This window comes from Zingiber officinale, chromosome 1A (assembly GCF_018446385.1).
Source record: "Zingiber officinale cultivar Zhangliang chromosome 1A, Zo_v1.1, whole genome shotgun sequence".
Lineage (NCBI taxonomy): Eukaryota > Viridiplantae > Streptophyta > Magnoliopsida > Zingiberales > Zingiberaceae > Zingiber > Zingiber officinale.
In genome coordinates, this window is record NC_055987.1 from 83,623,549 (window position 1) to 83,647,063 (window position 23,515).

The following is a 23,515-nucleotide window of genomic DNA, read 5'->3' on the forward strand; positions in this document are numbered from 1 at the left end:
TCGCACTGGCAACAGGTAAATCTTCTGAGTGGTGTGAGATCTCGGAAAAATTTAAATAAATAAGGTTATTTGGGAAATAGCCTTATAGAATTTTTCAGGAATTTTTAGAAATTTTCTGGGAATTTTTCGGAGCTCGTACGGAGGGTTTTGAGGGGATAAACTTTGGGCTCGGATAAAGCCTGTTTAGGATACTCGTTTAAGTGAGGAAATGTGTTAATATATAAATTCATTTCCTTTATTTCTTTTCTCCCCCAAACCCCATCGCCGATTCACCCGACTCTTCACCCAACCCGAACACCTTCTTCCCCGATCTCCCCAACTCCTCTCGACCTCTCTTTCTCTCGGACGAAGCACAGCCGGGGGTTCCAGTGATCGTCGACCTCGACGGAAACTAGTGGGGTCACCGGAGCTTGACGGTGCCGAGGAGCTGGATCTGATCAGGGGGTTCTGTCCGGCGGATTTGGAAGCCGATCTCCTCCTACGCGACCCTCTCCTTCCTCGATCTCTCTAGCCTTCGTCGCCGATCCCGAGGAACTCATCGCTGGATCTCGACGGTGCCAAGGAAGACCGGGCTGCCTTCGGCCGAAGGGTCTCTGCTCCGGTGGTGCTTGCGGCCGATCGCCGAAGGTGCGGCGGCTAGGGCACGGTGAAGGACCAGATCTTGCGTCGACTCCCAACCAATCGCCTACCGAAGCTTGGAGAGGTGCCCTAGTCCGGATCTGTATCACTCGATCGCCGGCGTGGGTAAGCCAGCCTTAACCGAAAGCCCCTCTTCTGAAATTGCCTCTTGATTCATCACTGGATCCTTGTTGATTCAAGGGTTTAGCTAGATTAGGGTTCTTCTTTTGGATTTGAATCTTCTTGTGCTGGATTCTTCTCTGATCGAATTGGTCATCTTATTGTGGTTGGTTTAGGTTTTGGTTGGAGATGATGGGATCAATTGAGTTGCCGAGCAAAGGCTTGAAGGTTTATTGTGTGATCCATGATCTCCATTGATTGAACCCTTCTTGATCCGATCAGGAGGTGAGGTCTGTGCTTGCTGTGGAGTTTCTTTGGTTCCGGCAGCTACTCCATCGAGCAGAACACTTTGTTCCAGCATCAATAGGGGGCTGTGAGGTTAAGGTATGGTGTAGGATTTTTGATTGGGTAGTAGATCATCATGTAGTTTGGTTATTTTAGATGGTTATGCCTGTTGTGGATGAATTAGGGTTATGTTGATTGTGATTAGATTTAATTGCTTAGATTAAACTAATGGAATGATTAGGGTTAAGACAATTAACCCTAGTCAACTATTGGATTTAATCTAAGATTGGATTTCTAATCTAATTGGTGATTAGGGATTAGGTAACTAATCTTATTTAACCATTAGATTTAATTATGTAGATTGAGGTTGTGATTAGGGCTTTGCCCTAATTTAGGTTTAGGGATTTTATTTAGCTATTCATTTGGATTTAGCTAAATAAAATATATATATATTGTTTGATTGACACAGGACTCTGATTAGAGACAGGCGTCTCGACCTTGGATTGCTTGATTGTACCTTCTATTGGAGGCGGGTACCCTCTGACTTATCTTTTGATAATGTCTTATGATATGTGTAGCTTATATATATTTACTAGTGGTAGATAGTAGATTATTCTCCCCCTTGGTCTTAGCTAGTTGATACCTATCACATGCTTCATCCGCTAGTTGCTTTACTTCAGGATTGGATATTCTATCTCTTGCCATGTGTATATATGTTCATAGAGATGCATATCTATAGTGCTCTACTCTACTGGATTAGTTGCTTTACATGTGTGATACATGCTCTTGGATTCATGATACTTACATCATTGTTATATGTGATGTCTTTGGATTTATGCTGTTTATATCATGGTTATATATATGCGTTTACCTTTTGGGCACACACATATACGGAGGAGGCTATGTTCAGGTATGACATACTGTAGCCGCATGCACCATATTGCATGATTGCATGCTGGGCGATTGATGACTCCATTATTGTTAAGCTCGTCGGCCGGCTACATGGACCCGCACACAACGTGTTCACTGCATGGGTAGTGGCACAAGACTCGGTGTGTAGGGTAGATTGCCCGGTGGTGCTCCGCTAGGACGGTCATGGGTAGCGTGACAGGAGCGTGGTAGCACGCCGGGGTCTCTCCCCGTCATTGTGTACTGGGAGATGAGAGCATTGCGCTCCCTCACTATGTTTGAGGTAGGAGGATAGGTGTACTCCGACAGCATCCCGTCCACTCAGTCACTCATCAGGGGTAGTGACGGCAGAGTGCACGGTTGTCACAGCCCTACCCACTCGGTCTCGCCATTGTGTGTGAGATAGCTGACTGGCAGTAGGGGTGACCAGGACATGTCATTTGCATCATATGCCTAGATTGCATTATTTGTGATTGATGCATTTTGGTGATTTCATATGATTGACATGCATACAGGTTATATGCTTTTGCTCTGACTATTTTTATCTGTGTATGCTCACAGTCATTCGCCCGAGCCTCGCAGGTGAGTACAGTTTATTTCAGTTATGCACTTTTTATATTCTTGCAGTATATTGTATTGCATGCTTATTGTTGGTTACTGCAGTTTATTTAGTCTTGCATACCTGTTATACTTAGGAGACTGTACTATATAGATTGTATGGTTAGAGAACTGTACTATTGATCATATGGTTTAGGAGACTGTACCTTAGGTTTTTACTGGTGGATATATATTGCTGTACATGTCTATTGGTTTACCAGCTGAGTTCTTTGAACTCACCCCGTTGTTACTATTTTTCAGGTTGAGGCCGTCAGGAGAGATTCCATTCGCTAGCCCCTTTGTCGCGAGGATTTTCTTTGTCGGATTTATTCTGCTTTTGCATCTTAAATACTTGTATTGTGGGTTGTATTGTGGACATTGAACATTCGGGTTTACTACTATTGTTTTCCGCTGCAGATATTTTCATTACTTCGTGGATTTGGTTTTCTTCGATGTAGTGGAGTAGGATGTGTACATATATTTTCGAGATTTTATATCGTCTTTCCTTATTAAACTGCGTGGATTGATTATATGTTGAATTATGTGGAATGTTGATATAAACTGCGTGGCTTGTTCTTTTGTATTGTATTATTCCGGCCGTGTGTGGCCGAGGTATGGAGATATATGTATACTGAGCTTCATATTGTCCGTCGTACAGGGGAGATGCTGCCGAAATTTCTTCGGACAGGGACTACCTGGGGGCGTGACAATTTTTGGTATCAGAGCAGTTCTGATACTGGTTCTTACGAGTTTTGCGTGCGTATCTGGATATTTCGGATTGTACGGATTTTCGTCGATTTTATCGTTTCGGAATTCCGAGGTATTTTGACGCGGTTTTATTGGTTCTATTTGGGGGCTATGCAGCGACAGGATATCTCCAGACGGCAATAGGTAAATCAGGTAATTTTATAGTTTTCATACCTGTAGTGATATCTGTATAACATTTTTTTTACATATATGATACGTGTTCTAGTACTTAAACGTGGTCGCGCATGTATGAGGGCGATCGATTCTCTAGAGACAGAGTCTCCAGAGAGTTCTGTTAGGGTTGAGCCTGTCCGTCAGGGATAGACTCCTCAGGGTATTGTGACCACGTTAGACTGTCAGATCCTGACGGTTCCGACTTCAGAGGTACCTACCTCGCCTGTACCGCCAGTAGTACCTACAGGGTACTCGGCACCTTCTCTAGCCGTGCCTACTGCGTACTCGGTACCACCACGGACATCTGTGCTGGTTACTACATACCGGTTACATCTTACCCGGTACCGCCCATCGTACCTTTAGTCGTCCCTACTTATGCCTACTCTGTCGTTCCACTAGTGGTTCCTACCCTGTTTATGTGGCAGCACCAGTGGTACCTCTTCCAACCTATCCATCAGTACCACCCATAAGATCAACTCCAGTGATTCTGCCCAGTACCGCAGCGATATCTACGGATATGGTTGTGGCACGAGCATGGATCCCAGCCTTGGCGGAGTTGGTGAAAAGCCAATTCACGCCATTTCGCGGGGAGACTGATCCGAGCGTGGCTCAATCTTGGATAGAGTCTATGGAGCGGACATTCTTTTACATGGCCTGCTCCGAGTGGGAGAAGGTTGAGCTGGCTGCTTACCACTTACGAGACGGGGCAGAGATCTGGTGGGACACAGCGCTCGATTATAGGTGAGCAGCCTGTTATATATACGAGATTTATGAGAGAGATTGGTAGACTACCTTCTTGTAGACCGCGACGACTGACCGTCTCCTTACCATCTGGTGATACCTTGGATGTCACTCAGGAGGTCAGAGGTTGTCCGTTAGATTTTGGTAGCATCATACTCACCGTAGATTTGTTAGTACTGGAGATGGTCGAGTTCGATATTATCCTGGGTATGGATTGGCTGTCTGCTTATCATGCCACAGTTGATTGCCAGAAGAGGGTGGTTACGTTTCGACCTCCGAACCAACCCTCTTGGGATTTCACTGGCATCAGAGACGATGGGATATCGACCATTTCTGCGATACAGGCGCAGAAACTGCTATCACATGGGTGTCAGGGATTTCTATTATCTTTGATTAATACTGACGACAGCAGTAGCCCTCAGCTCTCAGACGTTCCAGTGGTCCGAGAGTATCCAGACGTCTTTCCAGACGAGTTACCAGGTTTGCCTCCTCGAAGGCAAGTGGAGTTTGCTATTGAGCTGATTCCAGGGACTGCACCAGCATCGAAAGCTCCGTATCGTATGGCACCGAAAGAGTTGGACGAACTAAAGGTCCAACTCCAGGAGTTATTAGATAGGGGATTTATTCGCCCTAGTGTATCTCCGTGGGGGTCTCCAGTACTATTCGTCAAGAAGAAGGATGGTACTCTGAGGTTGTGCATCGATTATAGGCAGCTGAATGCAGTGACTATCAGATACATCAGTGTATTCTAAGATTGATCTGCGGTCTGGATATCATCAGCTGAGAGTTAGAGATTCTGATATTCAGAAGACAGCTTTCCGCACCAGATACGGACATTACGAGTTTTTGGTAATGTCATTTGGGCTTACCAATGCTCCTGCAGTATTTATGGATCTGATGAACCGTATCTTTCTGGAGTATCTAGATCAGTTTGTTATTGTGTTTATCGATGATATATTGATCTATTCACGTTCCGAGGAGGAACATGCGCAGCACCTTCGCATAGTCTTGGAGACTCTTCGACGACATCATCTGTATGCGAAGTTCAGCAAGTGCTCATTTTGGCTTCCCTTAGTTGATTTTCTGGGACATGTGGTGTCTAGCCGTGGTATTTCTGTAGATCCTCAGAAGATCGAGGCTATCACTAGCTGGGAGCAGCCGAAGTCAGTCCAGGAGATCCGTAGTTTCTTGGGCTTGGCTGGATATTACCGACTATTCGTTGAGGGTTTCTCCAGCATTGCTATGCCATTGACACGTCTGACTAGGAAAGGCGTGAAGTTCACATGGTCAGAGGCTTGTGAGACCAGCTTCCAGGAGCTGAAGCGGAGATTAGTATCAGCACCAGTTTTAGTTTTACCTTCTGGTGATGACAGATTCGTACTTTACACAACGCATCTCTTCAGGGCTTGGGCACTGTTTTGATGCAGCACGGTAGGGTAGTCTCCTATGCTTCTCGTCAATTGAAGGAGCATGAGAAGAACTACCCAGTACATGATTTAGAGCTAGCCGCTATTATCTTTGCTTTGAAGATTTGGCGACATCATCTTTATGGTATTACTTTTGAGATTCTTACTGATCATAAGAGTCTCAAATATATTTTTACGCAGAAGGAACTCAATCTCCGACAGAGGAGATGGATGGAGTTCCTGAAGGACTATGATTGTACTATTAGCTACCATCCGGGTAAAGCTAATGTGGTTGCTGATGCACTTAGCAGGAAGTCCAGAGGGACTTTAACTTGTCACCGAGTTTTAGTCACGGACTTGATTCAGGGATTCTCCGAGTTGGGCCTTGAGGAGCAGGGACGGACAGAGCAGGGTATTCTTGTTACCATGGTTGCTCAGTCGTCGATCAGGATGAGGATTCGAGAGGCCCAGGCCGGAGATCAGCATTTACAGTTCATTAGCAGCTAGATAGCTTCCGGACAGCAGACCGAGTTTACACGAGATGACGAAGGTATTGTTTATTTCTGAGGCAGATTATGTGTACCTCAGTCTCACCCGGTCATGGAGGAGTTACTTCAGGAGGCTCATCGTTCTAGATTTGCTATCCACCCAGGTGGGACTCGTATGTATCGCGGTTTGAGACGTTCCTATTGGTGGAACGGCATGAAGAAAGACATCGCAGATTTTGTAGCTAGATGTCTTGTTTGTCAGCAGGTGAAGGCTGAGCACCAGAGACCTGCTGGTTTACTTCAGAGGATCCCTATTCCAGAGTGGAAGTGGGAGCATATCACTATGGATTTTGTGGTAGGATTGCCTAGGACTCGACGAGGTCATGATGCGATTTGGGTAATCGTTGACCGATTAACCAAATCCGCACACTTTTTAGCGATCCGGAAGACTGATTCTCTGGATCGATTAGCTGAGTTATACTGTCGAGAGATTATCAGATTGCATGGAGTTCCGTTGAGCATTATATCTGATAGAGACCCACGGTTCACGTCCCGATTCTGGCAGAGTCTGCAGCAGGCCTTGGGCACACAGCTTCGTTTCAGTACGGCATTCCATCCGCAGACAGATGGGCAGTCAGAGCGGACTATTCAGATATTGGAGGACTTGCTGAGATCTTGTGTCATGGACTTCGGAGGCAGTTGGGAGGACCACCTGCCATTAGTGGAGTTCGCCTACAACAACAGCTATCATTCGGCTATCCAGATGGCACCGTTTGAGGTGTTGTATGGTAGGCCTTGTCGGACACCCATCCTCTGGGAAGAGGTTGGGGAGGCCCAGTTGATAGGACCTCAGAGAGCTCAGCAGGATGCAGAGTTGGTTCGCACTATCAGACGGAGGATGTCAGAGGCCCAGGACCGTCAGAAGAGTTATGCTGATCAGAGACGGAGACCCCTGGAGTTCTCCATTGGTGATCACGTATTTCTTAGAGTTTCACCCACGAAAGGGGTGAAGAGATTTGGTCTCCGAGGTAAGCTAGCTCCCCGATATATTGGACCATTCCAGATCTTGGAGAGGATTGGAGCAGTAGCTTACCGTCTGGCGCTACCACCATCTCTAGCTGGCATTCATGATGTATTCCATGTGTCTATGCTGAGGAGATACGTATCCGATCCGGCACATGTTCTGTCAGATATATTTGTTCCTATTCAGCCTGATGTTACTTACGAGGAGGTTCCGGTGCGGATTCTGGACCACAGGGAGCGTCAGCTACGGAACAAGACTGTCCGACTGGTTAAAGTCGGATGGCAGCATCATTCTGACGAGGAGGCTACATGGGAGCTGGAGGATACGATCCGAGCTCGATACCCCCATCTTTTGACTTGAGGTATGTGGGTTAGCGTTTCTTTCGGCATTTATACTGTTTGGTTATATTTTAGTGTTTGCTGTTAGTTATAGCGAAATTTGGGGATCAAATTTTTATTAGTAGGGGAGGATGTGAGATCTCGGAAAAATTTAAATAAATAAGGTTATTTGGGAAATAGCCTTATAGAATTTTTCAGGAATTTTTAGAAATTTTCTGGGAATTTTTCGGAGCTCGTACGGAGGGTTTTGAGGGGATAAACTTTGGGCTCGGATAAAGCCTGTTTAGGATACTCGTTTAAGTGAGGAAATGTGTTAATATATAAATTCATTTCCTTTATTTCTTTTCTCCCCCAAACCCCATCGCCGATTCACCCGACTCTTCACCCAACCCGAACACCTTCTTCCCCGATCTCCCCAACTCCTCTCGACCTCTCTTTCTCTCGGACGAAGCACAGCCGGGGGTTCCAGTGATCGTCGACCTCGACGGAAACTAGTGGGGTCACCGGAGCTTGACGGTGCCGAGGAGCTGGATCTGATCAGGGGGTTCTGTCCGGCGGATTTGGAAGCCGATCTCCTCCTACGCGACCCTCTCCTTCCTCGATCTCTCTAGCCTTCGTCGCCGATCCTGAGGAACTCATCGCTGGATCTCGACGGTGCCAAGGAAGACCGGGCTGCCTTCGGCCGAAGGGTCTCTGCTCCGGTGGTGCTTGCGGCCGATCGCCGAAGGTGCGGCGGCTAGGGCACGGTGAAGGACCAGATCTTGCGTCGACTCCCAACCAATCGCCTACCGAAGCTTGGAGAGGTGCCCTAGTCCGGATCTGTATCACTCGATCGCCGGCGTGGGTAAGCCAGCCTTAACCGAAAGCCCCTCTTCTGAAATTGCCTCTTGATTCATCACTGGATCCTTGTTGATTCAAGGGTTTAGCTAGATTAGGGTTCTTCTTTTGGATTTGAATCTTCTTGTGCTGGATTCTTCTCTGATCGAATTGGTCATCTTATTGTGGTTGGTTTAGGTTTTGGTTGGAGATGATGGGATCAATTGAGTTGCCGAGCAAAGGCTTGAAGGTTTATTGTGTGATCCATGATCTCCATTGATTGAACCCTTCTTGATCCGATCAGGAGGTGAGGTCTGTGCTTGCTGTGGAGTTTCTTTGGTTCCGGCAGCTACTCCATCGAGCAGAACACTTTGTTCCAGCATCAATAGGGGGCTGTGAGGTTAAGGTATGGTGTAGGATTTTTGATTGGGTAGTAGATCATCATGTAGTTTGGTTATTTTAGATGGTTATGCCTGTTGTGGATGAATTAGGGTTATGTTGATTGTGATTAGATTTAATTGCTTAGATTAAACTAATGGAATGATTAGGGTTAAGACAATTAACCCTAGTCAACTATTGGATTTAATCTAAGATTGGATTTCTAATCTAATTGGTGATTAGGGATTAGGTAACTAATCTTATTTAACCATTAGATTTAATTATGTAGATTGAGGTTGTGATTAGGGCTTTGCCCTAATTTAGGTTTAGGGATTTTATTTAGCTATTCATTTGGATTTAGCTAAATAAAATATATATATATTGTTTGATTGACACAGGACTCGGATTAGAGACAGGCGTCTCGACCTTGGATTGCTTGATTGTACCTTCTATTGGAGGCGGGTACCCTCTGACTTATCTTTTGATAATGTCTTATGATATGTGTAGCTTATATATATTTACTAGTGGTAGATAGTAGATTATTCTCCCCCTTGGTCTTAGCTAGTTGATACCTATCACATGCTTCATCTGCTAGTTGCTTTACTTCAGGATTGGATATTTTATCTCTTGCCATGTGTAAATATGTTCATAGAGATGCATATCTATAGTGTTCTACTCTACTGGATTAGTTGCTTTACATGTGTGATACATGCTCTTGGATTCATGATACTTACATCATTGTTATATGTGATGTCTTTGGATTTATGCTGTTTATATCATGGTTATATATATGCGTTTACCTTTTGGGCACCCACATATATGGAGGAGGCTATGTTCAGGTATGACATACTGTAGCCGCATGCACCATATTGCATGATTGCATGCTGGGCGATTGACGACTCCATTATTGTTGAGCTCGTCGGCCGGCTACATGGACCCGCACACAACGTGTTCACTGCATGGGTAGTGGCACAACACTCAGGGTGTGTATGGTAGATTGCCCGGTAGTGCTCCGCTAGGACGCTCATGGGTAGCGTGACAGGAGCGTGGTAGCACACCGGGGTCCCTCCCCGTCATTGTGTACCGGGAGATGAGAGCGTTACGCTCCCTCACTATGTTTGAGGCAGGAGGATAGGTGTACTCCGACAGCATCCCGTCCACTTGGTCACTCATCAGGGGTAGTGACGGCAGAGTGCACGGTTGTCACAGCCCTACCCACTCGGTCTCACCATTGTGTGTGAGACGGCTGAGCATGGCAGTAGGGGTGACCAGGACATGTCATTTGCATCATATGCACAGATTGCATTATTTATGATTGATGCATTTTGGTGATTGCATATGATTGACATGCATACAAGTTATATGCTTTTGCTCTGACTATTTTTATCTGTGTATGCTCACAGTCATTCGCCCGAGCCTCGCAGGTGAGTACAGTTTATTTCAGTTATGCACTTTTTATATTCTTGCAGTATATTGTATTGCATGCTTATTGTTGGTTACTGCAGTTTATTTAGTCTTGCATACCTGTTATACTTAGGAGACTGTACTATATAGATTGTATGGTTAGAGAACTGTACTATTGATCATATGGTTTAGGAGACTGTACCTTAGGTTTTTACTGGTGGATATATATTGCTGTACATGTCTATTGGTTTACCAGCTGAGTTCTTTGAACTCACCCCGTTGTTACTATTTTTCAGGTTGAGGCCGTCAGGAGAGATTCCAGTCGCTAGCCCCTTTGTCGCGAGGATTTTCTTTGTCGGATTTATTCTGCTTTTGCATCTTAAATACTTGTATTGTGGGTTGTATTGTGGACATTGAACATTCGGGTTTACTACTATTGTTTTCCGCTGCAGATATTTTCATTACTTCGTGGATTTGGTTTTCTTCGATGTAGTGGAGTAGGATGTGTACATATATTTTCGAGATTTTATATCGTCTTTCCTTATTAAACTGCGTGGATTGATTATATGTTGAATTATGTGGAATGTTGATATAAACTGCGTGGCTTGTTCTTTTGTATTGTATTATTCCGGCCGTGTGTGGCCGAGGTATGGAGATATATGTATACTGAGCTTCATATTGTCCGTCGTACAGGGGAGATGCTGCCGAAATTTCTTCGGACAGGGACTACCTGGGGGCGTGACAAGTGGAGTAGGTGAGGACGTGTTCTCCGTAGAGGGAACAGTAGGCGTCGGGTCGACCTAGGGTTTCCGGTCGGAAATTCGAAGTCAGACCCGAACAGTCCGGAGACTGTCATAATTTCATATTCACACTATTATTTTGTGTTAACTTTGTGTTGCAGGTATTTTTGGATTAACATAGTTGTAGGTACCAAAAACACAAAGAAGAACTCGGATGAACAGTGTCCGAGGCGCCTCCATGAGGCTTGGAGGCGCCTCGGGTTCAAAATCCTGAGCTGGCGCGAGGAGGAGGCTTAAGGCGCCTTGGAGGGGTTTAAGGCACCTTAGACAGCTTGGAGGCGCCTTGAATGGGTTTAAGGCGCCTTCAGGTCGCGGCAGTCAAAGAATTATCCCAGCGAGCAGAACGGGATAAGATTCAGGCTTAAGGCGCCTTGAAAGGGTTTAAGGCGCCTTGAACACTGTTTATAAAGGGGTTTCGACCAGCAGCTCAGTACAACAAATTCCAAGCCTTCTTTACTCAACGTGCTGCTCCGAAAGACTCCCGGAAGTGCTGCTACACTTCTACGACGACCCAGAGCTCCAAGATTCCTCTTTTTCGTCGTCGGTATAGATTTCTTTTATCGCATCTCCTGTAATACTTAGTCTGTAATAATCGAGCTTATAGTTGTTGCCCACCGGAAGCGATCAAGGATCGCGGGCCTTCGAGTAGGAGTCGCCTTAGGCTCCGAACGAAGTAAATTCCTCTGTGTTTGTGTGTTTGCTTTTTTTTCCGCTGCGTCTTAATTAATCGAGTGTTTTACAAATCAAACGATTTAGCCACGAGTGTTTTACAAATTTGAAAATTAAGTCACTTTTAAGAGAAATAACCACTCTTAAAGGAGTAACTAACTCAAAATCGTTAACTGAAGATTCAACTCAAGTACAACGACTTGAGAAAGAAAATTCAAATCTGAAAAATCAGTTAAACAAGTTAGAAATTACTCTGGAAAAGTTCTCTCTGGGTTCCAAGAATTTGGATCTAATTCTTGGGACACAAAGAGCTGTCTACAACAGAACTGGGCTAGGATACAAAAGTAAAAAAGAAATATAAATCCTATTTATCCTCAATAAACAAACAAAGTAGTAAATCAGTCCAAGCATGGGTCCCCAAGTCCAAATTGATCAATCAAGTTGGATCTGGTCAATACTGGGTCCCGAAAGATCAAATATACTACCTCGATAGACCACATCGAGGCCATGATCCAGGGGGAGCAAAAAGAAAAACGATATTAATCAAACCAAATTAAAATTCAAATTATAAATTCTAAATTCGAAATTAAAATTTAAAACCCAAAATTAAATTACAAGATCTAAATTTAAAATTCGAAATTAAATTATTCAAAATTAAATTAAAATTCAAAATTCAAATTACAAATTCGAAATTAAAATAAAATTCAAAAATCAAATTATAAATTCTAAATTCAAAATTAAATTAAATTTCAAAATTCAAAATTCAAATCAAAATTTTGAAATTAAAATAAAACTCAAAAATCAAATTTAATTTAAATTCAAAATTCTAAATTCAAAAATAGATGGTGGATCCAAACTAGCTGGCACCTCCAACTGAACTACCCGACAGGGTAACTGAACCTAATTTACCCGAAATGGGTAAAACAAGAGTAGATTACCCGGCAGGGTAATTAAGGACAGTTTAAAAAGGGTTGAGTTTAACTTTAACCACAGTACCGGTGAAGTTTTTGGATGATAGTACGTTAGGGAAACTTGGGCATCGCATGTCTAGGAAGATATGGCTTCGACCTGGTGCATTTGGCCAAGTGGAACTGACCGAAGCTACCCTTAAATGGATCCTAACTAGTTAGACCAGGGTTTAGTATTAAGTTTAATGGGTAGGACTATTTGGGAAACCTCGAAGGCATGGTTACTTTAATGAGTTCCTTGTGACTCACCATAGCCCAGAAGTTTATCCAAAAAATGCTTACTTGTTGAACCCAAAGTTAAACCTGAATCTAACACAAAGTTAAACCTTACCCCAAAATTCAACCATAATTCATCTCACAACAATTATAGGGTTTCCTGATTGACAATTTAGATCAAGTGAGATGACTAAGGAATTAAAAGTTCAAATTCAAAATTAAATTCGTAATTAATATCATGTTTTTTAATGAAATCAATTTAAAATTTATTTGAAAAATTTCAAAATCATTTTCAAAATCTTTTCAAAATTATTTTAAAACTCTTTTAAAACTTAATTTCAAAATCATTTTCAAAATCTGTTCAAAACTATTTTAAACTTAATTTCAAAATCATTTTCAAATTAATTTCAAAATTATTTTAAAAAAAAAACTTTTAAAAATCTATTTCAAAAATCTTTCAAAATCATTTCAAAATCATTTTAAAATTATTTCAAAATCTTTTAAAATCTATTTCAAAAATCATTTTAAAATTATTTCAAAATCTTTTAAAATCTATTTCAAAAATCTTTCAAAATTATTTCAAAATCTTTCAATATTATTTCAAAAATCTTTCAAAATTATTTCAAAAATCTTTCAAAATTATTTCAAAATCTTTCAAAATTATTTCAAAAATCTTTCAAAATCTATTTCAAAAATCTTTCAAAATTATTTAAAAATCTTTCAAAATCATTTCAAAAATCTTTCAAAATCATTTTAAAATCATTTTAAAAAATCTTTTCAAAAATCTTTTCAAAATCATTTAAAATATTTGAAAAATCATTTCAAAATCATTTTAAAATTATTCAAAATCTTTTAGAAAATTATTTCAAAATCTTTGAAAAATCATTCCAAAATCATTTAAACTTTTTCAAAATATTATTCAATTAATTTCAAAAAATTAAAAGGGTTTAAAAAATCTTTTCTTCTCAAATCATATTATGACTGCAAATGTTAACTCCAATTAATTTTCACTATAGTCTTCAAGTTTAATATTTACTAATTTGAAATTCAAACTTATATTTTCAATTGACAAAGTTTATCTGACACTTACTCATAAACCAAACATGCCTGAAAACCTAGAATGGGTGAGATGAAAAATTCAACAAAATATAAAAGACCCATTATATTTTTAGACTCTAGGATTCTAGGACTCATTATAGGGATTCATGTTTGCATTAGTTAAGGGGGAGTGAACGGAGTCAAACTAATTATCAAGTTTCTATTGAAGAGCTTTTCAAATTTAATTAAATATCTTTTGAAAAAACTTTTCAAATAGAAATATTTAGATTTAGCATGCTTGTACTTTAGGGCTCTGATACCTGATCAACACCAATTACATTGCTATTCAACTTGACTCATGCTTGGACTTAACGACAAACTGAATTTAACTTAACTAAACATTTAGGTACTCCCTCTTTGCTAACAAAAGACTTTAAACTAAATATCTTTCAAACTTGAGAATGTTTTTAAGCTAAAATACTTAAAACTTTAGATACATTTTCTAACTTTTACATCTTTTCAAAATCACCCTTGAAGACTCCTTCAAAAGTCAAGTTTGCAAAAGGCTTAGCTAAGTGATTTCTATGAAAATTAAAAGCTAAGTCAATGTTTCAAAAGAAAAATTCTTATTTTTTAATTTTTATTTCACTTAGCAAAAAGTTAAACAATGAAAATTAATTATAACAAAGCTAAGTGTTATAAAAGCTATTTCAAATTTTTCTAAGTATTACTAGTGTTTAAAAATTTCAGATTTAAAAAAAAATGATAAATTTTCAAATCTTGTCTACTCTTATCCCTCTTTAAAAAGTTAAACATCAAACTAACTTGCTCTTCTGAAAAATTCAGACTTCCCTCACACTGGTATATTTTGATATATGGCAAAGGGGGAGAGTAGGAAAATTCAAAAGTAGGAAAATTCAAAAAACAAAAAGGAGGGCTTTTATTAAGGGGGAGTTTAGTATTACAAAGTTAAAAGTTTCCAGCTTAACTGTGCTTGCATTTAAAGTTTACTTACTTAAGCTTGGTTAAAACTTAATGCATCTATTTGTTATCGCATGTTTTTTTACTTAACTTTGAATTTGGGTTGCCATAATCAAAAAGGGGGAGATTGTTGGTGCGGGAAGCATCTAACGATCGAACCTGAGTTTTGATAATGGCAAAGGATTCAAAGTTAAGGTGTGTTGTGATCTAACATGTTGAATGAGTATTTCAGGAAAAGTCCTAACTGCAGTTAGGCAGGTGAAAAACCCTAGGGGGTGGTAACCCTAGGTCCTATGGGGTGGAAACCCTAGGTGGAGAAAAGTCCTAGCTGCGGTTAGGCAAAGGGAAAAACCCTAGGGGGTGGTAACCCTAGGTCATAGGGGGTGGTAACCCTATGCGGAAAGTCTTGGCAGGTCGGTGGCTTCAGGCAAAAGTCCTAGGGGGTGGTAACCCTAGGTGGAAAGTCTTGGTGTCGCGAACCAGGTGAAAGTCTGGACTAGCCGGGAAGCGGATGTCCAGCAGAAAGTCCGGAAGCGTCGAATGCTGAGCAAAAGTCCAGTCGATCTGGAGGATCGCACTGGCAACAGGTAAATCTTCTGAGTGGAGTAGGTGAGGACGTGTTCTCCGTAGAGGGAACAGTAGGCGTCGGGTCGACCTAGGGTTTCCGGTCAAAAATTCGAAGTCAGACCCGGACAGTCCGGAGACTGTCATAATTTCATATTCACACTATTATTTTGTGTTAACTTTGTGTTGCAGGTATTTTTGGATTAACATAGTTGTAGGTACCAAAAACACAAAGAAGAACTCGGATGAACAGTGTCCGAGGCGCCTCCATGAGGCTTGGAGGCGCCTCGGGTTCAAAATCCTGAGCTGGCGCGAGGAGGAGGCTTAAGGCGCCTTGGAGGGGTTTAAGGCGCCTTAGACAGCTTGGAGGCGCCTTGAATGGGTTTAAGGCGCCTTCAGGTCGCGGCAGTCAAAGAATTATCCCAGCGAGCAGAACGGGATAAGATTCAAGCTTAAGGCGCTTTGAAAGGGTTTAAGGCGCCTTGAACACTGTTTATAAAGGGGGTTCAACCAGCAGCTCAGAAAAACAAGTTTCAAGCCTTCTTTACTAAACGTGCTGCTCCGAAAGACTCCCGGAAGTGCTGCTACACGTCTACGACGACCCAGAGCTCCAAGATTCCTCTTTTTCATCGTCGGTATAGATTTCTTTTATCGCATCTCCTGTAATACTTAGTCTGTAATAATCGAGCTTATAGTTGTTGCCCACCGGAAGCGATCAAGGATCGCGGGCCTTCGAGTAGGAGTCACCTTAGGCTCCGAACGAAGTAAATTCCTCTGTGTTTGTGTGTTTGCTTTTTTTTCCGCTGCGTCTTAATTAATCGAGTGTTTTACAAATCAAACGATTTAGCCACGAGTGCTATTCACCCCCCCTCCCCCCCCTCTAGCACGTCTCGATCCAACATGTTTCACATGTAAAGATAGTAAAAATTTACTCTGTTTAACTTTAAACTCTTCCTGAAAGGTAGAAAAAAGAAACTTAGCTAATTTTTAAGCGTTGAAAATGACTTAGCTTTTGCAAAAAAAACTTAGCTAAACTTAGCTTTTGAAAATAATTGCTTTGAAAAACACCTAGCTAAATTAGAAATGCTTTGAAAATACTTAGCTTTTTCAATAAAAACTTAGTTTAACTTAAGCTTTGAAAATAATTGCTTTTAAAAAAGAGTTAGAGAAAAACTTAGCTCTAACAGGATTTTGATAAACACTTAGGTTTGAAAAAGATTTTGATAAAATATTTAACTTTAAAAAGAATTCCTTGTAAAAATACTTAGCTAAGAAGATGAATTCTTTTAAAAATAAACTTTATCAAATACTTAGCTTTATCAAAACTTAGTTAAGTATTTGCTTTTAAAATTTTTTTTGATAAAAAGCTTAGTTAAGTACTTAGCTTAAAAAAGATTTTGATAAAAGCTTAGTTAAATATTTAGCTTGAAAAATACTTATCTTAAACAACTTAATTTGATTAAAACTTAGCCTTTAAAAAAAAGATTTTAAGATAAAAAGCACAGTTAAGTACTTTTCCACAAACTTAAAACTTTTTCAAAAGTATTTGAACTTGCCTTTTCAAATAAAGTTTACTGAACTTCCTTTTTCAAAAATATTTTAAAACTTTTTTTAAAAAAACAATTAACTTTGAAATTTTGAGAAAGAATACTTAACTCCTTTGTTTTTAAAAAAACTTTGAAATCTTGAAAAATAATGTTGTAACAAAAAAAACTTAATGCCTTAACCTTCCTTTTACTCCCCCTTAATTAATGCCAATATTTTTCTTTTAAGTTTTAGGGTCCTAAAGTCCAAGCATGTAAAATAAACATAAAAGTCATTATTTTCTGATTTTCCATCTCACCCTTTCTAGGCTATTGTAATAATCCAAATTTCCTCATTTCGAGTCCTAATAGTACTTTAAAATATTTAGAAATGCTTTAGAAAAATTCTAGAGATTTTTAGAAATTTTTAGAGTATTTTTATGCAATTTTTGGAGTTCGTTTGGTATTTTTACCAAAAGAAACAAGTTGCAAAAAATAAAGAAAATTAACCGAGATTCAAACCTGCAACCTCCGGCCGAACCAAGCCTTAAGCAAATCCGGCTGACCAAGTTGTCAAGCAGGCGGTTCTGTTTAGAAAAGGTAGCAAAATTTATTTAAGATAGTTAACAGAATATTGGATTATAAAAGGGATAAGTTGATGTTGGATTTGTCTGTTTAGAAAAGGTAGCGAATTTATTTAAGATAGTTAACAGAATATTGGATTATAAAAGGGATAAGTTGATGTTGGATTTGTCTGTTTAGAAAAGGTAGCGAATTTATTTAAGATAATTAACAGAATATTGGATTATAAATGGGATAAGTTGATGTTGGTTTTGTCTATTTAGAAAAGGTAGCGAATTTATTTAAGGAGTTAACAGAAATATTAAGTTATAAAAAGGGATAAGTTGATGCTCTATTTTCCCGTGACTTAAACCATTCTCTCCTTCTCTTCTGCGTACGATGGCGGAGCTCGGGCAGAAAATGAAAGAGAGTTAGGGCATCGTCTCCGGCGGCCGGCCAAGGTCCTAGAAGCCCTTTTTGTTCGATTGTGAGTCCAAGAAGCAAGGTAAGTGCTTCTCACCTGCAGTAGGAGTAGTTTCGGACCTTTGTTCTTCTTGAATTCGAAGCATGAGAAGCACTTATAGTGCAGATTTTTAATTAAGCCTATAGTGCAGATTTTTAATTAAGCTTATAGCGCAGATTTTTATATAGGCTTATAGTGCAGATTGTAATTAAGCTTGTAGTGCAGATTTTTAATTAAGCCTATAGTACAGATTTTTAATTAAGCTTATAGTGTAGATTTTTATATAGACTTATAGTGCAGATTTTAATTAAGCTTGTAGTGCAGATATTTAATTAAGCCTATAGTGCAGATTTTAATTAAGCTTATAGTGCAGATTTTTATGTAGACTTATAGTGCAGATTTTAATTAAGCTTATAGTGTAGATTTTTATGTAGGCTTATAGTGCAGATTTTAATTAAGCTTGTAGTGCAGATTTTTAATTAAGCCTATAGTGCATATTTTAATTAAGCTTATAGTGTAGATTTTAATTAAGCCTATAGTGCAGATTCTAATTAAGCTTATAGTGCAGATTTTTAATTAAGCTTATAGTGCAGATTTTTAATTAAGCATATAGTGCAGATTTTTAATTAAGCTTATAGTGCAGATTTTTATATAGGCTTATAGTGCAGATTTTAATTAAGCTTGTAGTGCAGATTTTAATTAAGCTTATAGTGCAGATTTTTATGTAGGCCTATAGTGCAGATTTCAATTAAGCTTATAGTGTAGATTTTTATGTAAGCTTATAGTACAAATTTTTATTAAGCTTGTAGTGCAGATTTCTTAGAGCTTAAACTGCAGATTTCTTTAGAGCAGATTTCTTAAGAGCTTATGGTACAGATTTCTTTAAAGTTTATAGTGCAGATTTTTGGTGAAATTTATAGTGCAGATTTTTGGTGAAACTTGTAGTGCAGATTTTTGGTGGAACTTATAGTGTAGTTTTTAAAGAAAAAGATTATAGTGCAGTTTGGTTAAGTATTATAGTGCAGAATTTATGTTTGCATAGTATGCAGAAATAGTGTAGCATAGAATGCAGAATCTTGATTAGAATAGTATGCAGAATTTTGATTAGCATAGTATACAGATTTTTGTTTATGCATTTCAAAGTTAGAATTTGTTTAAACATTTCAGTTTTTAAAGAAGCATTCTTTTATTAGAAGTATTAACAAGTGTAAGAAAGATAAAGAAAAGAAAGAGAAAGGCCAAGGCCTTAAGTAGATCCCAAAGTCAAGGCTTTAGGGATTTTGGCACACAAGGTGCTTAAAGAAAATGCCGAGGCATTATATATTAGAAGTAATAAAAGATAACAAGTATTTTACTTTATTTAAGAGTCTAGTACCTGACTTCCGAGGTTGTCGTTAAACAAATCCAGGTGTCCAATTCCGAGGTCTTGGCCCTGGTAGACCGAGGTCTGCTCTTTTAGGATTAGTGGCTCGCTACCCCAACCTATTAGAGAACACGCATAAGATGGTACTACGCCTGAGCCCAAGAAGAAAGTTGATTATTATTTTGAAGTATTAAAGTATAAGTTTTTAAACAAGTGAAATAAGATTCAGAAAGTGTTTAAAATTCAGCAAGATTATGCTAGCATGATTGTATAGATTTGTTTTACACGTTTAGCATTTCAGTATGTTTCTTTTGCTTGTAGATGAGCATGAGTAGTTTTCCTTTTGAGCATTCAGCTTTTAGATTTCAGTATATTCACATGCATATTCGAGTTTTGTGAGTTAGATAGCGCTTACTAAGCAATTTTGCTTATAGTTGCATTTTCTCTTACTGCAGATAAAGGAAAGGAAAAGTTATAGCAAAGGAAGGCGACAAGGAGGTGCGGATAGATGTGTGATGTCTGGACTATAGAAGCCTTGGGACCTAGTATAAGAATTTATTAAAATTGTCATTTATTAAGAATGTATTAGATGAGTCATTTAGTCTTCTGCTGCTAGTTAATTGTAAGTTTTGAGTTCTCCGAGAGTTTTAGGAATTACTATCAACATGTGAACAAGGACAGTTAAGTAAAGTTAGTAGTCCAGTAGCACTCCGCCCTCACAGTCCAGTAGCGAGAAGAGTGGGGTGTTACAGCTATCAAGCATGTTCAGCTTATGAGTTTGTGTGAGATGGAGTTAAGTTGATTTTATTTTTAACTTTAAAAAATATTTATGATATTGAAGTATATTTCAAAAATAATTTAAGTTAAATTTGAATTTCAAAAATATTGAATTTTGAATTTTAAAATATTTAAGTTTAAATTTCATATTTTAAAATATAATTTTAATTAGATTTAAACATTTGACAATAATTAAAATTTTAAAGATTTTGAAAATATATTGAAAATTAATTATGTTCGAAATTATAAACTTATATATTAATTATGATTTGAAAATTAATTATCATTTAAAAATAATTAAGATTTTGAAAATCTAAGAATTAATATTTTAAAATTTAATTATGATTTGAAAATTAATAATCAAATAATTAAGGTTTTTGAAATTCATTATGATTTTAAAATAATTATAATTTAATTATGATTTGAAAATAATTAACATTTTAAAATTATGATTAATATTTTGAAATTAATTAAGATTAACATTTTGAAACTAATTATGATTTTTATTTTGAAATTAATTATGATTTGAAAGTAATTATGATTTGAAAATAATTAACATTTTGAAATTATGATTAACATTTTGAAATTACGATTAACATTTTGAAATTAATTGTGATTTTGTAATTAATTAAATTTTTATAATTAATTTAGATTTTGAAATTAATCATGATTTTGTAATTAATTAGATTTTGAAGTTTATTAGATTTTGAAATTAATTAAACTTTTATAATTAATTTGATTTTGAAATTAATTATAATTTTATAATTAATTATGAATTTTAATTGAGTTAGCTTTAATTTAATTAATTTTTTTTGGTTAACTACTTTATGTTGGATCGAGACCATGCTAGATTTTTTTTTGGGGGGGGGGGGGGGGGGGGGGTGAATAGCGCTCGTAGCTTTCACGCATTTTGAATTCTGAAAACGTTCGAGTAATGCAGTGGAAATAGAAAGAAAATAACACACAAACACAAGCTATTTACTTGGTTCGGAGCCTGTGACAACTCCTACTCTAAGGCCCACGCTCGTTGAGCGTTTACGTTGGGCAACAACTATAATTTCAAAAAGGTGTTACAAATTGCGTACAATAAAAGCTGTTAAATTTACCAACAACAAAAGAAATAGTCGATTCAGAACTTCGCATTATCGGCTTCGAGTTGTAGCGTTGTTGGGTCGTTTCTTCAGCAGCTCGTTGCACAAAGATGGCTTAGGAAAGTATATCTTGAAGCTGCTGCTCGAGACTGCTTAAATAACTTGTTGGAGGCGCCTCAAAGCTCCTCGAGGGCGCCTCCAATGTGTCGAGTCAGCTGAGTGGATCAGTGCTGAAATCTTCTCCTCTGATCCACATGAAGGCGCCTCCATGCCAGTCCAAGGCGCCTCCAAGCTACGGTCCAAGGTGCCTCTAGCTCTGCCGCGTAGACTTCGGCTCCCTTTGCACCCGAGGCGCCTCCAAGCTCCATAGAGGCGCCTCGGACACTGTTCATCTGAGGCTTAACTTGTTCCTTTTGTACCTGCAAGACACGTTAGTCCCAAAACAACAACATACCATGCAAGACAAAGTTAGAACAGAATAAACATAATAAATAAAATGTCTGACAGCCTTCAGACTGTCCGGTTCTGACTTCAGATTTTCTACCGGAAACCCTAGGTCGAACCGACGCCTACTGTTCCCTCTTCCGGGGAACGCGTCCTCACCTACTCCACTCAGGAGAGTTTACCTTTTGCTAGTTTGGTCCTCCAGATCGACTGGACTTTTGCTCAGCGTCTGATGCTTCCGGTCTTCATGCTGGACGTCCGGTCCAGGACCCGTCCAGACTTCTACCCGGTTCGCGACACCAGGATTTTAACCTAGGGTTTCCACCCCCTAGGATTTTTGCCCGAAGCTCCGATCCGCTAAGGCTTTCCACATAGGGTTACCACCCCCTATGACCTAGGGTTATTGCCCCATAGGATTTTTCACTTGCCTAATCGTAGCTAGGACTTTTGCCTAAGTATACTTAGGACTTTTGCCTAAGTATACTTAGGACTTTTCCTGCAAAGCTCATTCAACACATCAGAAAATAAAACACCTTAACTTTGATCCCTTTGTATAATCAAAACATAAGTTTGATCGTCGGATGCTTCCCACACCAACAATCTCCCCCTTTTTTATTATGGCGACACGGTTCAAAGTTAAGTAAAACTATGACAATAACATAAATAATTTTAAGCATAGAAGAAATGCAAAGAAAATAATATTCCCCTTAACTTTGACCTCTCTCCCCCTTTGACATAAATCAAAAAGATTTTAATTAGGGAGAATGACAATATATCCTAGGTGATTTTGAGCTTCCCCTGAAGAGTAGCTAAACTTGAACCAAAAAAATGTTTAAGAGTTTGTGAAAGTGTTTGAAAAAACTTACCTAATTTTGAAAGTGCTTTTGAAAAGACTTAGTGCTTTCAACAAAAACTTAGCTTCTTAAATAATTGCTTTGAAAAACACTTAGCTAAGTTCATTTGAAACTATTTAGAAAATTTTGAAAACTATTTAGCAAACTTTGAAAAAGACTTAGATAAATTTAAAACACTTTTGACAATAATTGTTGTTTTGAAAGACATTTAGCAAATACATATTTTTCAACAAAAATTTAGAAAAGTTTTGAAGGTAAGTTTGACAAAGAACACTTGGCTTTAGCAGCGATACTTAAATTTTTTTAAAATAATTTTTAAAAGAGTTTTGAAAATATTTTAAAAATAATTTTTAAATATTTTTTCAAATAATTTTTAAAAGAGTTTTTTAAAAGATTTTTAAAATGATTTTTAAATAATGTTTCAAATAATTTAAAAAAAAAATTTTAACAGATTTTTAAAATGATTTTTAAATAATTTTTCAAATACTTTTTTAAAAGAGTTTTTTTAAAAGATTTTTAAAATAATTTTAAAATAATTTTTAAAATAATTTTTAAAAGAGTTTTTTAAAACATTTTTAAAATGATCTTTAAATAATTTTTCAAATAAATTTTAAAAGAGTTTTTTAAAAGATTTTTGAAATGATTTTTAAATAATTTTTCAAATAATTTTTAAAAGAGTTTTTAAAAAGATTTTTAAAATGATTTTAAAATACTTTTTCAAATAATTTTTAAAGGAGTTTTTTAAAATGATTTTTAAATATTTTTTCAAATACTTTTTAAAAGAGTTTTTTTTAAAATAATTTAAAAATAATTTTTAAATAATTTTTAAATAATTTTTTAAAAGAGTTTTTAAAAAGATTTTTGAATAATTTTTCAATTAATTTTTTAAAAGAGTTTTTTAAAAGGATTTTTAAAATTATTTTTAAATAATTTTTCAAATAATTTTTTAAAGAGTTTTTTAAAATGATTTTAAATAATTTTTCAAATAATTTTTAAAAGAGTTTTTTTATAAGATTTTTAAAATGATTTTTAAATAATTTTTCCATTAATTTTTAATGAGTTTTTTTAAAATGATTTTAAAATAAATTTTCAAATAATTTTTTAAAAGTGTTTTTTAAAAGATTTTAAAAATAATTTTTAAATAATTTTTCGAATAAT

At 37.8% G+C, this 23,515-nt stretch overlaps 2 long non-coding RNA genes across 2 annotated transcripts; both read left to right on the forward strand.

Annotated features, from left to right (window-relative positions):
- Window positions 1–373: 373 nt before the first annotated feature.
- Window positions 374–1,553, forward strand: LOC122005936. Its single transcript, XR_006118583.1, has 3 exons — window positions 374–744; window positions 915–1,122; window positions 1,493–1,553. It is a non-coding gene; the product is annotated as an uncharacterized LOC122005936 (long non-coding RNA).
- Window positions 1,554–7,917: 6,364 nt separating this feature from the next.
- Window positions 7,918–10,403, forward strand: LOC122005942. Its single transcript, XR_006118584.1, has 3 exons — window positions 7,918–8,291; window positions 8,462–8,669; window positions 10,342–10,403. It is a non-coding gene; the product is annotated as an uncharacterized LOC122005942 (long non-coding RNA).
- The last annotated feature ends 13,112 nt before the right edge of the window (window positions 10,404–23,515 follow it).